The sequence below is a fragment of the Ambystoma mexicanum genome, chromosome 5p, assembly GCF_040938575.1.
Source record: "Ambystoma mexicanum isolate Mex_15411 chromosome 5p, UKY_AmexF1_1, whole genome shotgun sequence".
Lineage (NCBI taxonomy): Eukaryota > Metazoa > Chordata > Amphibia > Caudata > Ambystomatidae > Ambystoma > Ambystoma mexicanum.
Window position 1 is genome coordinate 403,558,750 of NC_090930.1, and position 22,153 is coordinate 403,580,902.

At 48.7% G+C, this 22,153-nt stretch overlaps 1 protein-coding gene across 3 annotated transcripts in view; it reads left to right on the forward strand.

The window, feature by feature from the left end:
• Window positions 1-22,153, forward strand: part of ARHGEF6 (Rac/Cdc42 guanine nucleotide exchange factor 6) — a 3,277,165-nt gene that overhangs the window by 295,724 nt on the left and 2,959,288 nt on the right. The window contains exon 1 of one of the 3 annotated variants that reach the window (XM_069612791.1): window positions 16,611-16,689. The exons of the other annotated variants lie outside the window; for them this stretch is intronic. The gene's annotated coding sequence lies outside the window, so the exon portion shown is untranslated. Of the gene's footprint in view, window positions 1-16,610; window positions 16,690-22,153 lie in introns of those variants that run through there. 3 annotated transcript variants of the gene reach the window in all.

Below are 22,153 nucleotides of genomic sequence, written 5' to 3' on the forward strand. Positions count from 1 at the left end.
GTGATGCTTTTACTAAGGCACCATGAGTAACAAAGTCTTGTGCTTGAACGTCATTCATATATATGAAAGTGGCCTGGGGCGGAAATTAGAGTCATTAGTTATAAGTGTGGTAGAGTCAAGTATAGGAGTTCTGGGTGAGGAGGGAAGCTTATTTGGTTAATGTGTGCAGGCATATCTTAGCTATATCTTCTGTTCGTGGAGACACTTTTTCATATTTGTTTTTACCCTCTTGTGGGTGTATTCTGTTTTTAAGGTTTTTACGGTCAAGCTTGCATCTGAGGGTAATTAAACTTTTTTTAGATCAGAATATCAAGACTCGTTATTACAAGTTAGCTTCATTTTGCAAGGAAAGGAAGCAAATAATAGGTACCTGCTGTGGCTTGTGCCTTATTAAATCTTTTTGAATTGGTGGGAATTGTCTGTGTGCTCTGCTACAATTCTTCTCAGCGGCACCCATAAGGTAGCTGGGCAAGCGCACATGCGCACATCTTAGAGGGAACATTGGGGATAGACACCTTCAATTTCACTACTATCACTGAAGCAGAATTGCTTGAGGTTTTAAGTCAAATTAAACCTACTGCTTGTGCCGAAAACGTGTTACCATCAAACATCATACTACAAAACAAAGAATTGTTTGCACCTGTTCTGTTGAGAATAGTTAATGCTTCTTTTAATGAGGGAATAGTGCCGAAAGTGATAAAAAAAGGTAACTATCACGCCCCTAGTGAAAAAGCAGGATTGGACCTAAGGACCCTGGCAATCTTCGCCCTATTACGAATTCAAATTTCATACTTAAAATTTTGCGTAAAATTACTACCATGCAATTACAAGAACACATAGAAAAACAGACATCCCTACACCAACAACAATCTGGTTTTAGGCCTTTTCATAGCAGTGAAACTGCAATGATAGACCTTCAAAATCATATGTTAGAGGAAAAGTAGGGATAGTAATGTTATTGGATCTAAGTACGGCGTTTGATCTGGTAGATCATCAACTATTAGTAAATGCACTGAAAGGCATAGTGGGATATTCCGGGGTAGCATTGGATTGGCTAGTATCTTACTTAACGGAGCGCCAAGCAAAAGTTCACTGGGGGGATAAGTTCTCGTAGGCCATTTCAATTTTATTTGGAGTCCCTCAGGGAGCAAGTCTCTCGCCAATGCTATTTAACATATATATGAGAAGCCTGTGTGACATACTGGATGAGGTTGGCGTGTTTTTCACCAACTATGCCGATGACACGCAGCTTATCATTGAAATAGAGGGAACATATTCCAAGGACAGCGACAAGATAGCGAAAGTGTATAGTAAAATCGAAGAATGGATACAGCAAAATTGGATGTCTTAATGATATTAAAACGGAACTTATGTTATTTGGGTCCAGTCGAACAATAGCCAAGCTAGGAAATGAGTATGAGACTTTCCTTATAAATGAAGCAAAAATACAAGTCTCCAACCAGGTTAAAACGTTGGGGATGATGGTCAATACATCAGTTAACTCAGAAGCGCAAAAATACAGTATAGCACCCATATAACACCTCATGAGGGCTATCAGACCTTACTTAAATGAAACCAACACAGTAACAATTGCAAGGGCAATTGTACTGTCGAGGTTGGATTATGGCAATGCCCTGTTAATAGGTGCAACATCAAAAGCTTTGGCTAGATGCCAAGTCATAGAAAATGGCACAGTGAGGATTGTGAAGAAACTGAGGAGTAGAGATCATGTAACAATGGCTAGAAGATCGTTGCATTGGTTTAGAGTGGAAGAGGGGACGAAGTTTAAGGCCATTACACTTGTACACAAGTGCCTGTTCGGAGATGCCCCCATTTATCTTAAGAGCCAATTTGAAGCTCACATCCCACAGAGACAGCTACTCTCCGGCAGGTAAAGGCTTGCTCACAGTGCCAAAATATAAGCTAAAGACAGGTTTGGGCAGATCATTTGTAGTAATGACAGCGCAGCAGTAGAAAAGTCTCCCGCTTGAGCTCAGATCGGAAGACAACCATTTGACCTTCAGAAAAAAACTGAAGACCCACCTGTTTAGGTGAACAGTGTTTCGCTCTCAAATGGCAATCTGGGGATTAAGAACAGATAATGAACAGGTATGTATAACTTTAGCATAGTCTGTGTTGTTTGTCAAAAGCGCCCTGATGCCTGCAGGCTACCAGCGCTATATAAGCCGACATACATACATACATACATACATACATACATAATGGTCACTCCACCTCCTTGGAAGTTGTTCCTGTCTGTTCTGATGATACTGTACCATTGTGGGATGGCAATGGTTAATAGCGAGCCTACGGCAGGGTGCAACCAGGTTTCAGTGATTACTAGCATGTCAAGTTGATAATCTACGATGAGGTCTTGGATTTCTGTGGCGTGTGCTCCGAGGGATCGTGCATTGATAAGTGCACCTTTAACTTTAAGAGCAAGGTCAGGGGGTGGTGTGGTCTTGGGGTTGGAGGACTGGGTCGAGTTTTTTATCTTTGTGATTGACTTATTATACTTGGTGGAGTTTTTGATTTGGCAGTTATATAGCGTGATTGCCTGTTAGGCAGAAACCTGTGCAGTTCCCTTAGGGACCACTGCAAAAGATTTAAGACTACAGGTGTTGGCAATAAACCCACTTGGTAGCAGTCCGCACCACCCAGATTTACCTGGTAGCTGTGGCTGAGCAATCAGACCTCCCTCAAGAAGAGTTAGGCAGTATGCAAAGTATACACAATAGGCACTCAGATACACCAATACAAGCAAACACTAACCAGAGCTTTGATATCAAAGTATATAATTATTTATTTAAAAACACACAGTTGAAATACTCCAGCACTCTTATTGTAAAATATTCTAAACACAGTTACTATTGTAATATATACACCCCTTTTTCCTTATCAGATAAATCACAGTAAAACACCACTTATTTTCATACAGAGGTGAGCGCTTAACTAGATTGCACTCTAATAAGTTTGTGAGAAAGGGAGGGAAAAAGACAGAATATGGAAAGGTACACCACTCTAAGATTCAGGAACACTACAAGCAAGGCAGAAGAGCAAAAGTCACTGGTGAGCCAAAGTCCAAAGGCTGGGCCCACTCTTAGAGAGAGCAGAGCACAAATGCGCCCAAGATCACACAGTTACACTAGGCTTAGAAAGTCTTGCAGAGGGTTCAAAAAGAGTTTAGAGAGGCTTAAGAAAGTTTAGCCAGGGTGTCCCAGACTAACCCAGGTTCGAAAGCCGGGGGCTAAATCTACCCCGTACAGTCGGTAGCAAGGGAAGCCAGGCGGGACACGGTACCTTAAATGGGAAGGATCCTCCAGCGGTGGCATTTGTTCCTGGTAGTGGTTGCAAGTTGCGTCGTCGTCCAGGGGAAGAGAAGATCTCGACTTGGAGGAAAGATGAAGGTCGTTGCACTACCAGGGAAGAAACCAGCCGCAGAGTTTTCCGGTTAAACGTGGTACCTTGGTTTTGCGGTCGTGGTAAAACGTGGTATCCCGGTTGCCGGGGTGCTTGGCATGGGCAAGGCGGCCACGAGGTACGTCGGGAAAGCGAAAAGACGGTGAAACTGGTTATCCCCACCAGTCAAAGGAAGACGACTCTCCGGCGGGAGATCTCCTCTGTCGTTGGGAAAAGTGGTGAGGCAGTCCAGCAGGGCTCCACCAGTGGTGGTGTCGTGGCAGGTCGGCTCAGCTTCTCCCTCGTCGGATTCTTAGGTCCTGTGGCGACTTCTGAAGTTCCAGTCCCCAAAGCCCTGCTTTTATGCAGCAAACCCCCATTCACTCAGCCTAGCTGTCACTCAAACATGCTAAGTGGTGAGCCGGCCGGCTCACCACTTGGGCCAATCAGGATGGAGTGCGACTTGAGTTGCCTAGGCAACTCAGTCCAGGGTGCCTAAATTTCCCTCCACCCCTCCTAAGTACCCAGACAGAGTGGCACCACTTTGGAGGGCTTCTGTGGAGAAGCCCGCCAAAAAGTGGAACAAAGGGCTCGACTTGGGTTGGAGTCACAGAAGAGAACACAAACGCCATTTTAGAATCAAGTTTTGGCAAAAAATACCAACCGGAGAATTACTATTAATTAACCCTTTAAGTGCCATGGGTATTTCTCCCCAGTGCCAGAGCCTTTTTTGGTGATTTTGGTATGTGGCCATTCAATGGCTTGTAACTTTTTTGTTACATGAGATATCTCGGCCAAATTTGGCTCCTCTTTTTCCCACATGTAGGCGGTCGTAACGCCACCCAGGAATCCCAGGTTGCTGTAGGGGGGTGAGAGAAAATAAGGAAAAAGTGCGAAAATGTTGGGTTTTTTCAATAAATGCCAATAAAATGATGTACAAAGAAGCCTGTGGTTTTTTCCTTGTAAGAGCTAGGAACAAATGGTTTGCTGTGCTGAGTTCCCCAATTTCGTGGCTTTCAGGAACAGGTTGAGTGGAAATGGAAAAAAAATATTTTGATGTGGTTATCAACCGTTTTGTGAGAGGTAGGTGATTTTTGCCAATTGGACATGCATGGACCGAATGGAAGAAAAGGGCAGGAAAGCCAAATTGGAGGACAGAAAGGCATATATTTCTGAAAAGTAGACAAAATTCCAAGTTTAGGAAGGGGTGATTTGCATAGGTCAGGCAACAACTAGGTAGGGGAAACTGCCATTGAATGGGGGAAAAGCGGGAAAATGACTGAAAAAAAAGGTATGTGTTGGACATGGTTGGCTTGGTAGGGCAATGACTTCTATGAATTTTGAGAAAAGCAATGCTCCGCTACATTCCCCCGACTCTTGCAGTTAGGAGAGCATACAATTTTTGTAGTGTTTTTACAAAGCAAGCAATACCACAAGCCAAACACTGAGCCATGGTACACAGGAGTTTTACGCTCACGGCCTGACCAGACGCATTTAGCATGTGTAAATTGGGAAAACCAATGTGGTGAGGAACGGCAAGCATACATTTTTTGAAAGAGCACAGGCAGACCTTTTCAAGGGTAGGTGACTTGTGCAGGTTACAAAAGTGTATGGTGGCTAAAACAGCGACTAAATGTAGGTCACATTTGGGAAAAGAAAGGGTTGCGAGACAAAGGGCACCAGCAAATGGGACAAAACGTTATGAAAACCACACAAACATAACACATGGCCTACCGTCCCGCGTTCCCACAGGTGTCCCGATGAAAACGGTACCCCACATGTGTGGGTGCACCTACCTGGCCGCCAAGGGGAAAGCCTAAAACACAAGTAACCCCAAGTCTGTTTTCAGAGCGAAATCTCAGACATTCTGCCGACCGGCACAACGTACAGATATGGCCCTCGGGTGTCCAAGCAACCGAGGAAAACAGGGAACCCCATGCATTTCCGAAAAGAGGACACCCGTGGGAATCCGCAGAGGTATGATTTGCGCACATCGCCCCAGAATTTATTACCCAGACAGCCCCGGAAAATCCGAAATGTGGGTAAAAAACGCTTTTTCCGCACATTTCGCTCGACGCACCCATCGAAACACGCCCCCAACAACACATGCCCTACTGTCACGCGTTCCCACAGGTTTCCCGATGAAAACGGTACCTCACATGTGTGGGTGCACCTACCTGGCCACCAAGGGGAAAGCCTAAAACGCTGCTATCCCCCCCAAAGGGTTTGGGGAGGCAACCGACAGATTTAGGCCTGGGGTGCTTCAGCCACCAAGAAAAACAGGAACCCCCATGCATTTCCGAAAAGAGGACACCCGTGGGAATCCGCAGAGGTATGATTTGCGCACATCGGCCAAGAATTTATTACCCAGACAGCCCTGCAAAGTCCGAAATGTGGGGAAAAAACGCTTTTTCCGCACATGTCGCTCGAGGCACCCATGGAAACACGCCCCCAACAACACACGGCCTACCGTCACACGTTCCCACAGGTATCCCGATGAAAATGGTACCTCACATGTGTGGGTGCACCTACCGGGGCTGCAAAAGGAAAAGGTTAACCCACTGGTCATCCCAAGCCTTTTTGCTACTGCCCATTGTGTTCATGTGGGCAACCTACAGATTTGGTGCTAGGGCGTGGAAGCCAGCAAGGAAAACGGGAAACCCCATGCATTTTCCAAAAGAGGACACCCCTGGGAATCCACATAGGTCTGCCTTGCGCAAATTGCCTCAGTTTTTATTAGCCACAATCCCCGACAAAGGGTTATATTTGGTGGGGGAAAAAAAACAATGTTCACTTTGTCTGGTGTTCTGGGTAATAAATTCTGGGCTGCTTCGCGCAAGTCAGACCTCTGCGCATTCCCACAGGTGTCCTCTTTTGGGAAATGCATGGGGTTCCCTGTTTTCCTTGCTGGCTTCGACACCCTAGGGCCAAATCTGTAGGTTGCCCACATGAACAAATTGTGCTGTGGCGAAAGGCTTGGGGTTACTAGCGGGTTACCCCTTTCCTTTTGCGCCCCCAGTAGGTGCACCCACACATGTGAGGTACCATTTTCATCGGGACACCTGTGGGAACGCGAGAAGGTATGACATCTGTTGGTGGCGAAGTGTTTCGGTGAGTGCACACAGGGAAATGTATCTGAAATTGGCTGGAAATGCAGACAATTCTCAGATATTTCCCTCTGGCCATTCACCGAAACACACCGCCAACAACACGTGGCCTACCTTCCCGCATCGCCACATGTGTCCCAATGAGAGGCAGAACTCTTGTGTGCAGGTGTGGTACCTGAGTGACAATGGGTACAACTTTTGGATAGTAACTTCTCTGTAGTGCGCTTAGGAAACAGTAAAGTAGTGGTAGTAAGCCATTTCACATGCACCTTTCCTCACACTTCCCATACATACCAGACACAATGCAGTTAGACACGCAAGGTGGGATTTAGCAGAAGGAGAAACCTCCTTGTGTAGCACAAGAAGGTTTGTCCTTGTGAGCAGTGATGCCACGACAAGGCACCCAGCGGATGACTGGCCATTCGTATCCCTTTCGTGTCTGCAGTCAGTTGGCATCCATTTCAGCAGTTGCACTTCTACCAAATCACTAGCACCAGAGCAAGTGTATCTACACATGAGCATATCTACACACTTATACCACGTGGACATGTGTGTACAATGCAACTGTGTCTCTAGCAATATCTTAACTATCATTTGGCATCAATTTTATAGCAACTGTGTCTGCATGTAAACTTTATGTGCCTGCAATCACATGTGGACACTGATAGCAAGTGCATACTGGCTCACTTCGCTACCCTGCCCTACAGGCGCTATCTTCCACACCAGCTTTGAGTATGCCCATAGCAACTATGGGCAAACATTCTTATGTTCAACTGTACCCACACAAAACAGCCACCCTGCAACATGACAATCATTTCTGCAGTGCTGGAAAATTCCATTCACAGAAATTGCATCTGCATGTTCTTTGTATCTTTACCTAATTCACACACCAATCATATCCAATTCATTCCTACAGAAGACGTCACGTACACCACACATAACATTACTTGCAGTAAAACAATAAACAAGGTAGGATCTTACGAGGTACGCAAGACACCGCTGCCACATAGTTGGTGTCCAAGTACCACTTTCATGACACTTAGACCTCAAGGGAGGGAGCCAAAGTGGCGTGTATTATTTTGAAAAGACACCCCTTGAGTGGAGGGAACCTGAATGGTGTTCTGGTCTTCCACAACGCACGGCTTGAGTAGAGGGAGCGGGACTGGCCTTTCTTTGCTTGCCAAACCTTAGGTGGAAGGAGCCAGATTCGGGTTCCTGTCCAAAGTACGCCGGAAGCGGATGGGGCTTTCCAGATGTTTTTTTTATAAGGCAATCCCGAACAGGAGCAAGCTGCACTCCCAAAGGGGAGTGACCCAGAGTGCTCCACCCTTCTTCTCCATGGCCCGCCTCAACTAGAGGCGGTGGAGTGGCATTCCTTTCCAAGATGCGCCTGCTTTGGAAGAAACAAGCATTGCGTTACTTTGCAAGGCACACCATGCGCAGAGGGAGCTAGACTGCCTTTTCCTTATGAGGCAGACCTGAAGTGAAAGGTGGTCCAAGCGGCAACTTCATCAAGCAGCAGGACCGCTTACCCTAATGTCCCACAGGATAGAGATGACAAGAGGTACGATTCTACGGCAAAGAAAGTCTTCTCTGCTTGTAGTATGGCGTTGAAGTCCATCAACGCCACCTGTACGCTCTCCAGGTTCAGCCACACACTGTGGGAGTGTGCTTCATCAGCGGCTGACTGCATACCCGAAGGGGAGGAAAAGGAAGCCTTCCTTAACATTATTAAAGATGGCAAAGATGCCATGTGCGAGTCACTTCAAACTGGCATCGATTCCGCTGACAGTATCAGCAGGGCCATGGCGGCAAGTACAACAATCCGCAGGCATGCGTGGTTGCGAAAGTCTGGCTTTGCTCCAGATGTACAGGCCAGACTTTTGAATATGCCCTTTGACGGCTCTTCATTATTCGGAAAAAAGGCTGATGACAGTCTGGAAAAGTTGCAGACATCTAAAGCAGCAGCAAAATCGTTAGGAGCTGCAATCCGCCAAACTCCTTTTCGCCCCTCAGGAACCTCTGGAAGAGGAAAGTCCTTTTGCTATTCCGCATTCGGGAAAGGCAGAGGACAGCCGGCTCAAAGAGGCCAAAGGAGATCCACCCGAGGTGGACGGGTCAAAAGTACTAAAGGCGCAGCAGCAGCAGGTGCCTCTTTACCCTCGGCATCTGCATCAGCCGCCCCCAAACCACTCTGAGGACTTTCCACACAATAAACCTGTAGGGGGCAGGTTAACTCACCATCTGACGGAATGGCAGGCTATAACGTCAGATGCTTGGGCATTGGAGACAGTTGCCCAGGGTTACTGCCTACCCTTTCTACACATCCCTCAGAGTCATCCACCGGGGCACAGCTCTCTAAAAGTTCCAGATCCGCTCCTCTTGCAGGAAATTATAGACCTGCTAGAGAAAGGTGCCATAGAACCGTTACCTGTAGCGGACAGGAAGAAGGGCTGGTACTCCCCCCCCCCCCCTACTTTCTCATACCAAAGAAGGACGGAGGACTGAGACCCATCCTGGACTTATGAGAATTGAACAAGTTCCTCAGGAAGGACAAGTTCAAGATGGCAACTCTCTCTCAGATCCTTCAGGCCCTCCAGCTCCAGGACTGGCTGGTATCTCTGGACCTTCAGGATGCTTATTTCCATGTGCCAATCCATCTCAAACACAGGAAATACCTGAGGTTCGCAATTGGCGACTCATCATCAATTTCGAATTCTGCCATTTGGGCTGACCTCCGCCCCAAGGGTCTTCACCAAGCTAATGTCGGTAGTGGCTGCGAGTCTAAGGAGGGAAGGGATCCACGTCTACCCCTCCCTGGACGATTGGCTGATTAGGGCTGTATCTTCGGAACAAGCTCAGATCCAGCTAGATTATGTCTGCCACTCCCTTCACAAACTGGGCTTCTCCCTCAATTAAAGAAGTCACAGATGATACCATCACAGAGACTCCAGTTCATTGGAGCGGTCCTGGACACTTCCCTGGGAAAAGCCTCGCCACCAGAGGTGAGGGCTCAAGATATTCTGCAGATGGTCAACAAGTTCCGAAATGCCCAACGTCTCCCACCCTTCGACTTTTTGAGGTTGCTAGGCCTCATGGCATCCTGCATCTTCCTTGTGCCAGAGGCTCGCCTGAGAATGAGATCTCTTCAGTGGGCACTGAGAACTCAGTGGTTGCAATTCTCGGGGAGAATGACAGATCTCCTCCGGATTCCGGACAAGGTAGCCCACGACCTTCAATGGTGGGCCTATCCAGAGAACATCTTGAAAGGAGAACTGTTTTGGCAACCATGGCCGGAGATAACAGTAGTCACAGATGCCTCACTCACGGGGTGGGGAACCCATGCCAACGACTTGACCATCAGCGGTCGTTGGTCTCCATCAGAGTCCAGACTACACATCAACCTATTGGAGCTGAGAGCGATCAGACTAGCGCTGAAAGCTTTCCTGCCATCAGTAAAGGGGAGAAATGTCCTGATAATGACGGACAACACAGTGGCCATGCACTACCTCAACAAAAGAGGAGGCGTAGGGTCACTGCCACTGTGTAGAGAGGCAATGCAGCTCTGGTTTTGGGCAATTCAGGAAGGAATCTCTCTATCGGCAGTCCACCTAGCCGGAGAGAAGAACTTGACGGCAGACGCTCTGAGCAGGCAGAGCACAGTCTCCCACGAGTGGGAGCTAGCTCAGGAAGTCTTTCAAGAGATCTTCGCCCTTTGGGGAACCCCTCAGGTGGATCTGTTCGCCACAAGCACCAACAGGAAGTGCAATCTGTTCTGTTCAAGGGAATTTCCCCCGAGAGGAGCTCTAGGAGACGCGTTCGTAGTGGACTGGGAGTTTCCACTCCTTTATGTGTTTCCACCAGTCCCTGTTATTCCTCAAATGATCAGGAGGTTGAGAAGATTCCGGAAAACCATGATCCTAATTGCCCCGGACTGGGCCAGGAGAACGTGGTACCCGGACTTTCTAGATATGTCCATCTGCCCTCCAATCTGTCTTCCACTGACAGAGAATCTTCTCTCGCAGAAGGGAGGTCAGGTTCTCCATCCAGACATCAGAACCCTCAACCTTCACGCTTGGCTTCTGAAAGGGTGAGGTACAAGGATTGGGACCTCCCTGATGACGTCATGGAGGTGTTGGTTTCGGCCAGAAGGCCAGCAACAAAGTCTTTATACCGCTGCCGTTGGAACACATTTTGCAGCTGGTGTAGAGAAGGGAATATCAACCCTTTTTCATGTGGTACACCAACGGTGTTATCGTTTCTACTCTACTTGGCAAACTCAGGCCTTCAAGTTGGCACTGTAAAAGGCTATCTCGCAGCGCTTTCAATCTTCAAGCGCACTGCGGAGGAACCATCGTATTTCAAACTACCTCTAGTGATGCAATTTCTCAAGGGATTAACTAATGTTTATCCTCCAAAACCATTCCAAGTTCCCTTATGGGACATAAATTTAGTCTGAAACTTCCTAATGGGCACTCCATTCGAACCACTTCACTCTTGTTCGCTGAGATTTCTCACGCTTAAAACTGTCCTATTGGTAGCACTAACATCTGCTAGGAGGGTGTGCGAGCTACAAGCTCTCTCCTGTAAACCCCCACATACAATTTTCCACAAGGACAAAGTTGTCCTACAGGTGAAGCCTAATTTCCTCCCAAAGGTGGTTTCTGAATTTCATATTACTCAGAAAATGACCTTACCTTCGTTCTACCCTCCTGCCCATCCGGGGAAAGAGGAAGAAAGGCTACATAGGCTGGACCCAAGGCGAGCTCTAAGCTTTTACATCAGCAGAATGGCTAGGATCGGGCAAGCAGACCAACTGTTTGTAGGATACTCAGGTCACAAGTTGGGATTACCCATAACAAAACAAACCATTTCCAGGTGGATTATTTTGGCCATTCTGGAATGTTACAAACTGGCAGGGAAAGAGCCACTCCAAAATCTTAGGGCTCATTCAACCAGGGGTATCGCAGCCTCTTCGTCCCTCCAAAGAGGGGTACCGGTCAGAGACATATGTGCGGCTGCCACATGGTCGTCCGCACATACATTCACAAAATTTTACAACCTGGATTCCTCAACTAGTCAAGAGACCAGATTTGGCAAAGCCGGATTACATTCGGTCCATCCCTAAAGGGATACATGACATTCTTACCCCCACCTCCAATTACATGCCACTGCTACGGGAGTCTATCAAAGATAAGGAATACGTCGGAGGACACAATCCCTTCGAAGAACAAGTTACTTCTTACCTTGTAACGTTCTTTCGATGGGATGTTCCTCCGACGTATTCCTTATCGTCCCTCCCATCCATCCCTGCAGTAATACTTCCCTTGTGGTTGCAGTTTACGCTCCTTCAAGGTCAATAACCAATTCAGACATGACTTTTTTCTTATGCTACAAAACGGAACTGAGCAACGGACAGTGCGTGTGGCTATTTATGGGCATGGTGACGTCGGTGCCGATACGGTGGCTGTCGAGGGACATCGACTCGGCGGACGTCGACGCGCAGCGCCCTCTACAGAAAAAGCTGGAGACGTATTATCAAAGATAAGGAATACGTCGGAGGGACATCCCATCGAAAGAACGTTACAAGGTAAGAAGTAACTTGTTCTTCTATTCCGTATCCTGCGCCTTTTCCCCCCTGGCAGCTTACCCCATAGGCAAATTTCCAGGCTGCGTTCCCACCTGGTTCCCAGCGCCCCATTCACTCCTTTAAGAACCTCGTCCCAGTACTCCACTATTGTCCCGCACTCCCATACCATATGCCAAATGCCAAAACCCTGCCTGCGGTGAACCACATCTAGGACAGTTATCCGAAAGATCCCTGTTCATTGCCCGGAGCCCCACCGGGGTAACATACACCCTATGTAAAATATGAAATTGGATGAACTGAAAGCGGGCGTTCCTTGATGTTTTCCGGACCAAATCCCAGACTTGCGCCCACTCCTTACCTGATATTGGACGCCCCTTATCGGCCTCCCACTTCCCCTAAACCTTCAGCTCCCCCTCTACGCTCCCCTCCCAAAGAGCCTTGTAAATCTGCGAAATGCATGCCCTACCTCCCGTCCGGTCTAGTAGTACTCGAAGAACCGGACACGGCTCCGGCTCTTCTGGAATTGCTTCCCATAATTCCGCCATCCTCCAAACCACTGCCCCATACGCTAGAAAGTACCCCTGCGATAAGTAAAACTTCTGGCACCATTCCTTGCAAGTAAGCAGCGTCCCGCCTTTAAAGAGGTCCCCCATCGTCTCGCATCCCTTCTCCCTAAGCCCCTGTATCCCCACCCTCCCAACTGCCTGACGGAGCTTCTGATCAGCACCCCATGGGAGACTACCCTCATACCGTCCCCTCACCCCCCTGCCACCCACATACTTCCTCCATGTCTCCCACACCGCCTCAAACACTACAGTTCTCCCCTTATCGTCTGGTGCATACCAAGGTATCTCCACCGGCCTCCTATTCAGCGGCAAAGTCCCTATCAAAGCCTTGAGGGTCTCCTCCCCCAATTGATCCCACACCAGCATCGACTGCAATTGTGCCGCCACAAAATTTCATAATTTGGGAGGCCCAGTCCCCCTTCCTCTCTAGGTTTCCGCAGAGTTTATAAGGACAATCTCCTTCTCCCCACATCCCTCAATAGCTCCCTAATCTTGACATCCAACATTTTAAAGAATACTCTCTTTGCCACATACGGTATATTAGTGAAGAAATAAAGCAACCGCGGCAGGACCACCATTTTACAGCGCACCACCCTGCCCATCGGAGTAAGGGGCAGTACCTTCCAAAACTGGATGGAGTCCCCTATTTTGGATAGTGCCCTTCCTGTGTTGTGTACAAACGTGTCTTCGCCCTCATGGAACACCCGTATCCCCAGATATTGAAATGACTCTGTCTCCCATTTTATTCCCAACTCTGTCAGCTCCTCCAACGGGCGATCCTGTAACCCTCCTAACGGGAATAGAACCGATTTCCCTGGATTAATGCGGAAGCCCGACATGTACCTAAAGTTTCGTAATATCTCCAACAGCTCTGGGATGTATATCTTTGGGTCTACCACATACAGCAATAAATTGTCCGCGTAGACGGACACTATGTGCTTTTGCCCTCCCACTTCAATTCCAGCATCCATCATTTCCTGCCGCAGGAACGCCGCCAACGGTTCCAGGGCCAGGGCAAACAAAATTGGGGAGGCCACGCACCCCTGCCGTGTCCCCCTTCCCAACTCCCACGTCCCAGACACCCAGTTATTAGTCCTCACCATCGCCAGCGGTTTTTTATACAGCAGGGACAACCATATGCAGATATTCTCCCCAAACCCAAATTCCCGCAGCACTCGGAACAACCATTTCCACTCCAGGGAATCAAACGCCTTCATAGCGTCAAATGAAGCTATCACCATGTCACGCCTCTGTGATTTCACTAGGTTCATAATGTGGTGCAATCAGGAGATATTGCCCGATGTAATCCTGCCCCCAATAAACCCACATTGGTCCGGATGAACCAAACTCTGTGCGACAGCCGCCAGCCTAGCTTCTAGGATCTTCCCCAAGATTTTCCCATCTACATTCAATAAGGAAATGGGTCGATAGGCCGCACAGTCCCTCGGGTCCTTCCCCCTCTTTCAAGATCACCGTGATCACCGCTTCCTTCATTGATTCTGGGAGACAACCACTCTGGAAAGTCTCCTCATAAACCTTTTGGAGTTGCGGAAATAGGAGGTCAGCGAACACTGAGTAAAACTCCACCGGGAGTCCGTCACTGCCCGGCGCTGTGCCCCTTCTCATTGTGCGGATCGCCAAACAAATCTCCCCCTCCTCCATTGGGCCTCCAATTCCTCTCACAGGTCCTCCTCCAGTTTAGGCAGCTGCAACGATTCCATAAGGTCCTCCACATCCATATCCACATATCCACCCTCACTCGTGTATAACTTCTTGTAGTATGTTGCGAAAATGTTGTTAATCTCCTTCTGGGTCCCAGCTAACTCCCCCGTACTTGACCTTAGCTGGGTTATAATCCGACTCGGAGTTTCCCTGCCAATCAACCAAGCCAGCAACTCGCCTGCCTTGTCCCCTTCTCCATGCAGTCTAACATCCTGCCTATTGCTATCAAAGTGTGACCGCTCTGCCAGAGTTCCCTGATAGAGTTCCAATTTCCATGCCAAAGTTTCCCCCACCTCTGCGCCTCTCATCGCCTCCCTATCCAACCCCGCCACCTGGGCCTCCGTTCGTTGTAGCGTATCTAGAAGGCGTTTACGCATCCCTATTGTCATGGAAAGGCATTTCCCTCTCACGGTCACCTTAAAGGCATCCCATAACACTCCCCTAGTTTCCACCGAGTCCTCATTCAACTCAAAATATGATCTGATCCCCTCTCCGAGTTCAGCCACAAATACCCCATCTCGCAGAGCCTCCCTGTGCAGACGCCACAACCGCCGTGGGAGATTCTCATTGGGCCCAAATAACGTTGCCACCAAAGGGGAGTGATCCGATAAAGTGCGCTCCAGGTACACCGCTCCCCCAAAATGTTGGCAGTGTTCCCTTCCCGTTAAAATATAATCCAGACGCGAATAGGCACTGTGCAGACCTGAATAATAGGAGTAACCCCTTTCCTCACCATGCTTCTCCCTCCACACCTCCACCAGATTAAGTTCCTGCATTTTCTCATGAAGCAACCCTGCCATATACCTCTCAGGCACCCCCCTACTCCCGACCCATCCAACCGCTCATCCAAGTGACAATTAAAATTCCTCCCCATATTGTCATCTCCCCCTTAAATGCCCCCATCATGCGAAGCACCGAGGGAAAATATTCCTTATCATCCACATCTAGCGCAAACGAATTAACCGAACAGATTGTCCTACCTTCCCATGAGCACTGTACCAGCACCGTTCTACCAATCCCGTTCTTTGTTACTGCCTCCACCTTCAGTGGTATCCCCCTCGCCACCCAGATGAGTACTCCCCTAGCATGGGTTGAGTACGTAGTGCCTATTATCTGACCCCCCCCCCCACAATTTCCCCAGATTCCCAGCACCTCTGTACTCGCATGCGTCTCCTGTATCAAGGCCACTTGTATCCCCTGCCTCTTCAGAAACTCCCCCACTCTCCGCCTCTTCTGGTAACTCCCCAATCCTCGGACATTCCATGTCCCGATTTTCAAACTTCCTAGTTTACCCATCCAACTTGTTGGTGCTTTCACTCAAGTTACCCCCTTCCCCCTCTCAACATCCCCATCACCTATACCCAGCTCCACCTCCATCTCCCCCGCCCCCCTTATTGGTGCTGTGCCGAGCCTTCCTTCCCCTCCTGATACCCACCCCCCTCCTTGCACCTGTCCCCAACTTGGCGCTATGTCCCTCAACCCCTCCCCACCTACCACCCCCGCCCCTCCCCGTTAAAGACCCCTCCCCCATTCCCGCCCCTCGCTCCCCCTCACTATCATAAGTAGACCCACCCTCCTGAGTTCCTATCCTCCCCTCCCTTCTTCTCCGTAACTGTAGCCCATTCATATACTCAACCCCCCGTCCTCTCCTCCCATAGGGTTAGTAGTCTATATGTTATTTTGGAAATTCACACTGCACATTCTTAAGGATTACTTCCATTTCTCTTTTTACATACTTTCCCGGTCAGCAGTTGAGCAACTGTGGCGTTCCTTCAATATATATTTTTGTTGCACTCTTAAGTGCTACTAAGTCTCAGTATCTATTTTATTTAATTATGCTTAATTATAAAACACGCCAACCTTTGTAATTTTGCAAAAAATGTTTTGCAAATACTGCTTTCCTTTATTCCAGGTTAAGCGTAACGTTAGTCTATAGCAGCACACAACAAGTTAAACATCACACACTCCCAATATTCGCAAGCAATGCTTCACAAATGCTACCATTCTATATTCAACTCTGTGAGGAACGTTCCCACTTAGCTAAAAACAAACAGCAAATATGTGCCCTTTCCCACAACTCGCGAGCAATTTTCTATGAGCATTGTCACTTACTTCCTATTTTGCGAGGTAGGCTCGCTTCTCATCAACCAATCACACGCGCCTCCCGGAAACTGACGAGCATACACGCACCCAGGGGCTTGAATCTTCTAACCAATCAGGCTGTCGCCTTTATGTTCAAGCTGTGGGCCAGTACACGCCCGGCTACCGAGGAGCGAGGACACAGACGAATGCTGTGGAGAAACAGGTACTGAGTTTGAACTTTTGCCGCTCGAACTTTTCTCTCTCTTTAACCTTAATATAATTGAAACAATGCTACGTTGCGGACTCAACATTTGATTTCCAAACTGTGCTTTTTTCACAGTTTAACGCTGAACAGTCCGAGGCCGAATTTAATGTATTTACGGCAAGATGTCTCGCTTTCCCCCATTTTTTGGAAGCAACATTTGACTGAGCTTCATGGCAACCGGCAAACCTTATAATTCACAGGTATGCCGACATTCTTTTCCATTCAGTTAGCAATCCACCATTTGGTGAGCAATGCCCTTTCCTTTCACACAATACTATACAAACAATACTTATGTTTGTGCATAAAGAAGTTTTAGCTATTGTTACTCTACTAACACAATGCAGGAAACCACCTGGTGAGCTTTTCATTTAATACCTCATAAATATCATTTTTGTTTGTTTAAATTACAGGATTGAACTTTGTCCATTTTCCTGAACAATTTAATGTTCACGGCATCTGAACCCAAGGCATCATACATGGAGCTTCCACCTGTGGGTTGTTAGCAGTTCACTAGCCTGAGTTGCAGTTTTTGTTCCTCCGCGGTCCTATTTGGCCAGTTCCCGTTAGACCGTGTCCCATTGACTGGGTAAACTGCATTTTAGGTACTCATAGCAATTAAGCAGTCAAATAAGCAACAAAATTAAAGTCCAGATGTTTTCAGCCAAACTGATTCAGCAAGCCACAAGAAATCTGCTTCCCCATAGGGACAACTTGCCCTGAGGAAGGCACTCTTTGAAAACATTGCCCGGCAGGAGGCACTGTTGCCGAAACATGTGGTGGAAGCCCAATTGGGCACCTGCACGTAGGCAGACCTCCCAAGAGAATTATGAATAAAGAGTGAAGAAGGACAATTAATTAAAAATTACAAGTTGAGAAAGAGAAGGAATTTACTCTTTCCTGTTCCTATACTCTTTTTCTCACAATTCTCTCTTTTATCTTTAACACTTTCTTCTGTTCTTAACTTCATTAATCTTTTGACATTATTGATTTTGTTGAATTATGTAATAATATATTTTCTCTTTTGTGTTATGAGAATATTTGTGTTATTTTTTTACATACATATTGTTGATACATGTTTCTCTCCTTTTGTAACCTATTGAATAAATCTAAAATAATGTTCTCGTAGGCTTCTTGAATCTTGATTTGGCACACATCAAAACTTCAGTGAATTAACAACACTGAAATACTAAAAGTTATATTTTTTTGAGATTTTTTAGGACTTGCCCTTTATTACGGTGGAACCACTGTTTTATTGTTTACATACTTGTCCTACTCCACCGTTATATATAAGACACTCCCCACTACCTGCATGTAGTCAATGGCGTCCTTTGGATTGGGGGTTCCACCACCTTCCCCATACTGCCCTTCCGATGTCCTCTCCCTCTTTTCCACTACCCCCTCGCTCCCAGAAGCCCATTCCCGAAAAACTATCCTCCTCTCACTCCCCACTTAGCATTACCCACATTCCTCCACGCCCTGGCCCGCCTTCCCCTTTAACCCCTCCGGATGGGGGTATTCTGCGGCCTTGTGTCCAACCAGTCCCATACCTCTCTCGGGGATGTGAAAAACCACGACTTCCCCCCCGAAAGCACCTTCAACTTCGCCAGAAAAAACATCATATACTTTAGATTAAGTTCCCTTAGATGACTTCTCACTGCATCGTAAAACCTCCTCTGACGTTGCACCTCCAAAATAAAGTCTGGGAAAATACTCAACTTTGCGTTACCAATCTCTTAGTGGCCCATCCTACGAGCGTCCAGTAGGATGGCATCCCTGTCCTGAAATTTAGCCACCATCACTCTTAGCGGGGCACCCGGCGGCGGACGCCTCCCCGGGGCCCTACTGGCCCTCTCCACAGTGAAGAGGTTGGACAAGCCCTTAATCCCCAAAACCTTCAGGATCAATTTTCCACAAAAAGCTCTGCACTGGGTCCTTCCTCTCTCTCTGGGACACCGACCAGTCGGATGTTACAGCGTCTAGAGCGGCCCTCTGCATCCTCCGCTCTAGCTTCCAGTACTCGGGCTGCCCCCACCAGACCTGCCACCTGGTTCTTTAGCTTCTGGACGTCATCCTCCACCGTACTGACCCTCTGCTCCACCTCAGTTACCCTCTCGCACACTTTGCACAGGTCCGCCCTCACTAGGGAGACATCCACTCCCACCTCTTTGATCCTCTCCTGGAGGGTAGCCCTGGAGACCTGTATGGCCTCCATTAACGAGTCCAGGGTCACAGAACTTCCTTCCTCTCCTGAGGATCTCTCCCCTGCATGTCGATCTGGTCCCTCCTGTCTGTGCGTTTTGTCCTTCGCCTCTGTATATTTTTCAATTCGTTGCTGATTTATGCCCGTTGTGAAAAAGTCCTTTGTATCCCGTTCTCCGGACTCAGGTTCTGCCACTTCGTAGTCCGCTGGCGCCCCAGTGTCCAGTGTCGCTTGCCTTTCCTGTATCCTTGAGCGAGGCCTCCCCCCGATATCTCCGCCCACTGCCGTAAACCCAGAGGGGCCCCTCACCAGATCCCCTCTGCTCTCAGAAATCCAGTTTCCTCAATGCCAAGTCCACTGGCTCCAAAGGGGCTCCCTGCCCCAGAAGACACAATCACCTCCTGCAGTTCCTGTAGGGGCCACTGCCGTAGTCCTCAGCGCAGTGCCCCAGGTACCTCCCAGCGGGGACCCTTATCTTCTCCAACCCGGGGGAGGGCGCTCCCTGCCCTTCTTTCTCCTCACCTTCTTTTATGAACCACTTCAGTCCCTAGGGGTATTCACTACTGCCATTTCCAGCGTCCCTTCTACCTTCACTTCATCCACAGCTCCCAGCTGCACCACCCTCTGCCCTAGTGCCTTAGAGGCGGGGGTGGCTCCTCTTTCCCACTGTGCAGCCTGGGTTGCGGGGTACCTCCAGTAGGGGACACAGTGATATGCACCCTCTACCTCTCTGCCGTCCTGGCCGGAGCCTCTGAGCCGTTCCGCCTATTCACACCCGCTCTCAGGAGCGCCTCTTCCCGCTCTCTCCAGCGCGGCCGTACTTCTCTCAATCCGCCCTGGTCTCCGCTCCTTCTCTAGCGCACTCACTGGTCTCCCCAAACCTCCGGGGCCTGACCGCGTCTACGCCGGGGAGGGAAGGACCCTGTCCGCCTCGCAGCACCCAGGCAGCACCTCTCCTCACCTGTCCGCTCTTCCCACCAGCCTCGTAATCACTCGCAGGGGGGGGCCTGCTGCAGATTCAACCCCCCGCAGCTACCAAGGCAGCTGATCTTGGCCACCTTCCCCACCGGGGCCGCTCCCGCGTCCCGCTTCTGTCTTGCCCCACCTAGGCACCTGGGCGTGCAGTATGCCTCCTCCACCACCGGGCGCCAAACGGACCGCTTCTGCCCTCTTCACTCCTCTGCAGGGGCCAACTTGGATGCTTCTTCCCGCCTAGGGCCGCAGAGCTTTCGGCAAGCCTTAAGAAGAATTCCTCGTCCCGCTCACGTTCCGGAATGAGGTATCTTCGTCTCCACCACTTCGGCTTCTATCCCCTTCCACCTAGATTCCGTCCATGGGGATTTTTATACAGGATTTCGTCCGGATTCATGCGGCGGCATGGGAGCTCCGAAGGCTCACCTGCACATCGTTCGGCGGTTGGTCATGCCCCCCAGGGGGCATCTTTTATTACTCTGACAGGAATATTCTGTAGGTGATTCTCAGGTACTATTCTGACCTTTTGTAAATCTGTCTGTTAGGGAGAATTCTCATTTATGGCTAATTTCCCTCACCTAGTGAGTCCCCCAGCAGCTTTGCTGGACTTCTGTGGTTTATTTCTTCCACTTGGTAAGAGTGTGAGCTTTTCCCCCACTATTACCCATGTTTTGCCATGTGTCTTTTACCTGTTTTTGTGATTGTGGGCTCTGGAGTACACCACTTCAGTAGCCCCCCTCTTTTGTGTTACACTGCACCTTCAGTGCAGTGACACAGGGTTGTCTTTTAGACTTCCCACAGACTCCATTTCTGAGGCTGACTACAGTCCCCCAGAAAAGGGTAAAGTTGCCATTAACTTTACTTAGTCAAATTACCACAGATCCAATATACCCCATCTTCCATGGAGTACTGGAAAGGGTTACTTCGTATCCCTTTGTATCTGTACCTCCTAGAGCATTTATTCGCTCTTTTAACATTTAGACTTGGCTGGTGGCAGTGGTATCTACCCTAACATTTCTACCGCGATTATATTCGATAAACGTGGTATTGTTTTAGGCTATTATATTAGCCTCGAACATAAACCCGCTTGACCAAATACTTTTTCTTTTGGCTCCGGTCGGGTTTATTTGCCATTTCTTTTTGTTAAAGTCCTTCTTGTGTCTTACTTTGCGTAGCAAACCAGGTTTGCCTCCTTTGTTCACCGTCTTTTGGCGGGCTTCTGCCCAGAAGCCCTCCTCTAGGCACTTGGGTGTCTAGGTGGGCTGAATGTGAGGGGGGGGGTGTTTAGTCACCCCCCTGCACAGGGTATCCTAGGAAACCCAAGTCGCACTTTGCCATGATTGGCTGAGGTCGTTGTCCGTGCCGGTCAACCCCTCTACTGGGTGATTGACAGCCAGGCTGTGAGAATGGGGGATTTTCGCATAAAAGGCAGGTCTCTTGGGCTAGAAGTCAGAGAGTCGCCACTGGAACTAAAAGGAACCGAAGAGAAGTGGAGAAGAAGACGACTGCTGCAACTACCCCGTCCCGGTGAAGGCCTGCTGCAGTCCTGAGCTATCTACCCTTCGACGACCAGAGAAGATCCAGTCCGGAGTCTTCTTCCCTTGAGCTTGGTGGGGATAACCAGGGCATCTTCCACAGCCAGAGGATCCTCTTCCTTGGTCGAAAGCTCTGCACACTGCTGTAGTGGTCTGGATAGCCACCTGAAGAGCCTCTCCTGTTTTTAAGGAGCTCACCTTTTATTCATTGTCGCTGCTGCCGGCTTCATCCCTGTGTGGTGCAGACCGCTCCCGTCGTCCTCCTTCACATCTAAGCTCCAGGAACCGTGGGTCTGCGGGAAACCAACAGGAACAACTGCCAGGGCACCAGCTTCTCCACTGAATAAGGTACTGTGTTCTGCTTGAGGAATTAGGGTGAACCCCTTTTCTTCATCTCCAAGGCTTGCCCTTTTCTTCCCGCCTTCTTATAACTTTTGCTTCCGAACATTGACAATATCAAAGTACTCTTGGCTACGTTGAATCGTGAACTGTTCGAATGTGTGATCCTCGGCAACAGGCACCCGGTGTCACTTGACTCTGGCTCTGGCCTTTGACTCTTGAATTCCTGCCTATGAGTGTTCTTAGATTCTGCCTGCCTAACTATAATATTGCCTATGATTTTTGCCTCCAGCTCCCTCTGGGTATCTCTGGTGCTAAGTGTCTTTTTGCTTCGGTAGCATTTCTTGTCACGGATACGCGTTTATTTAATAGACAG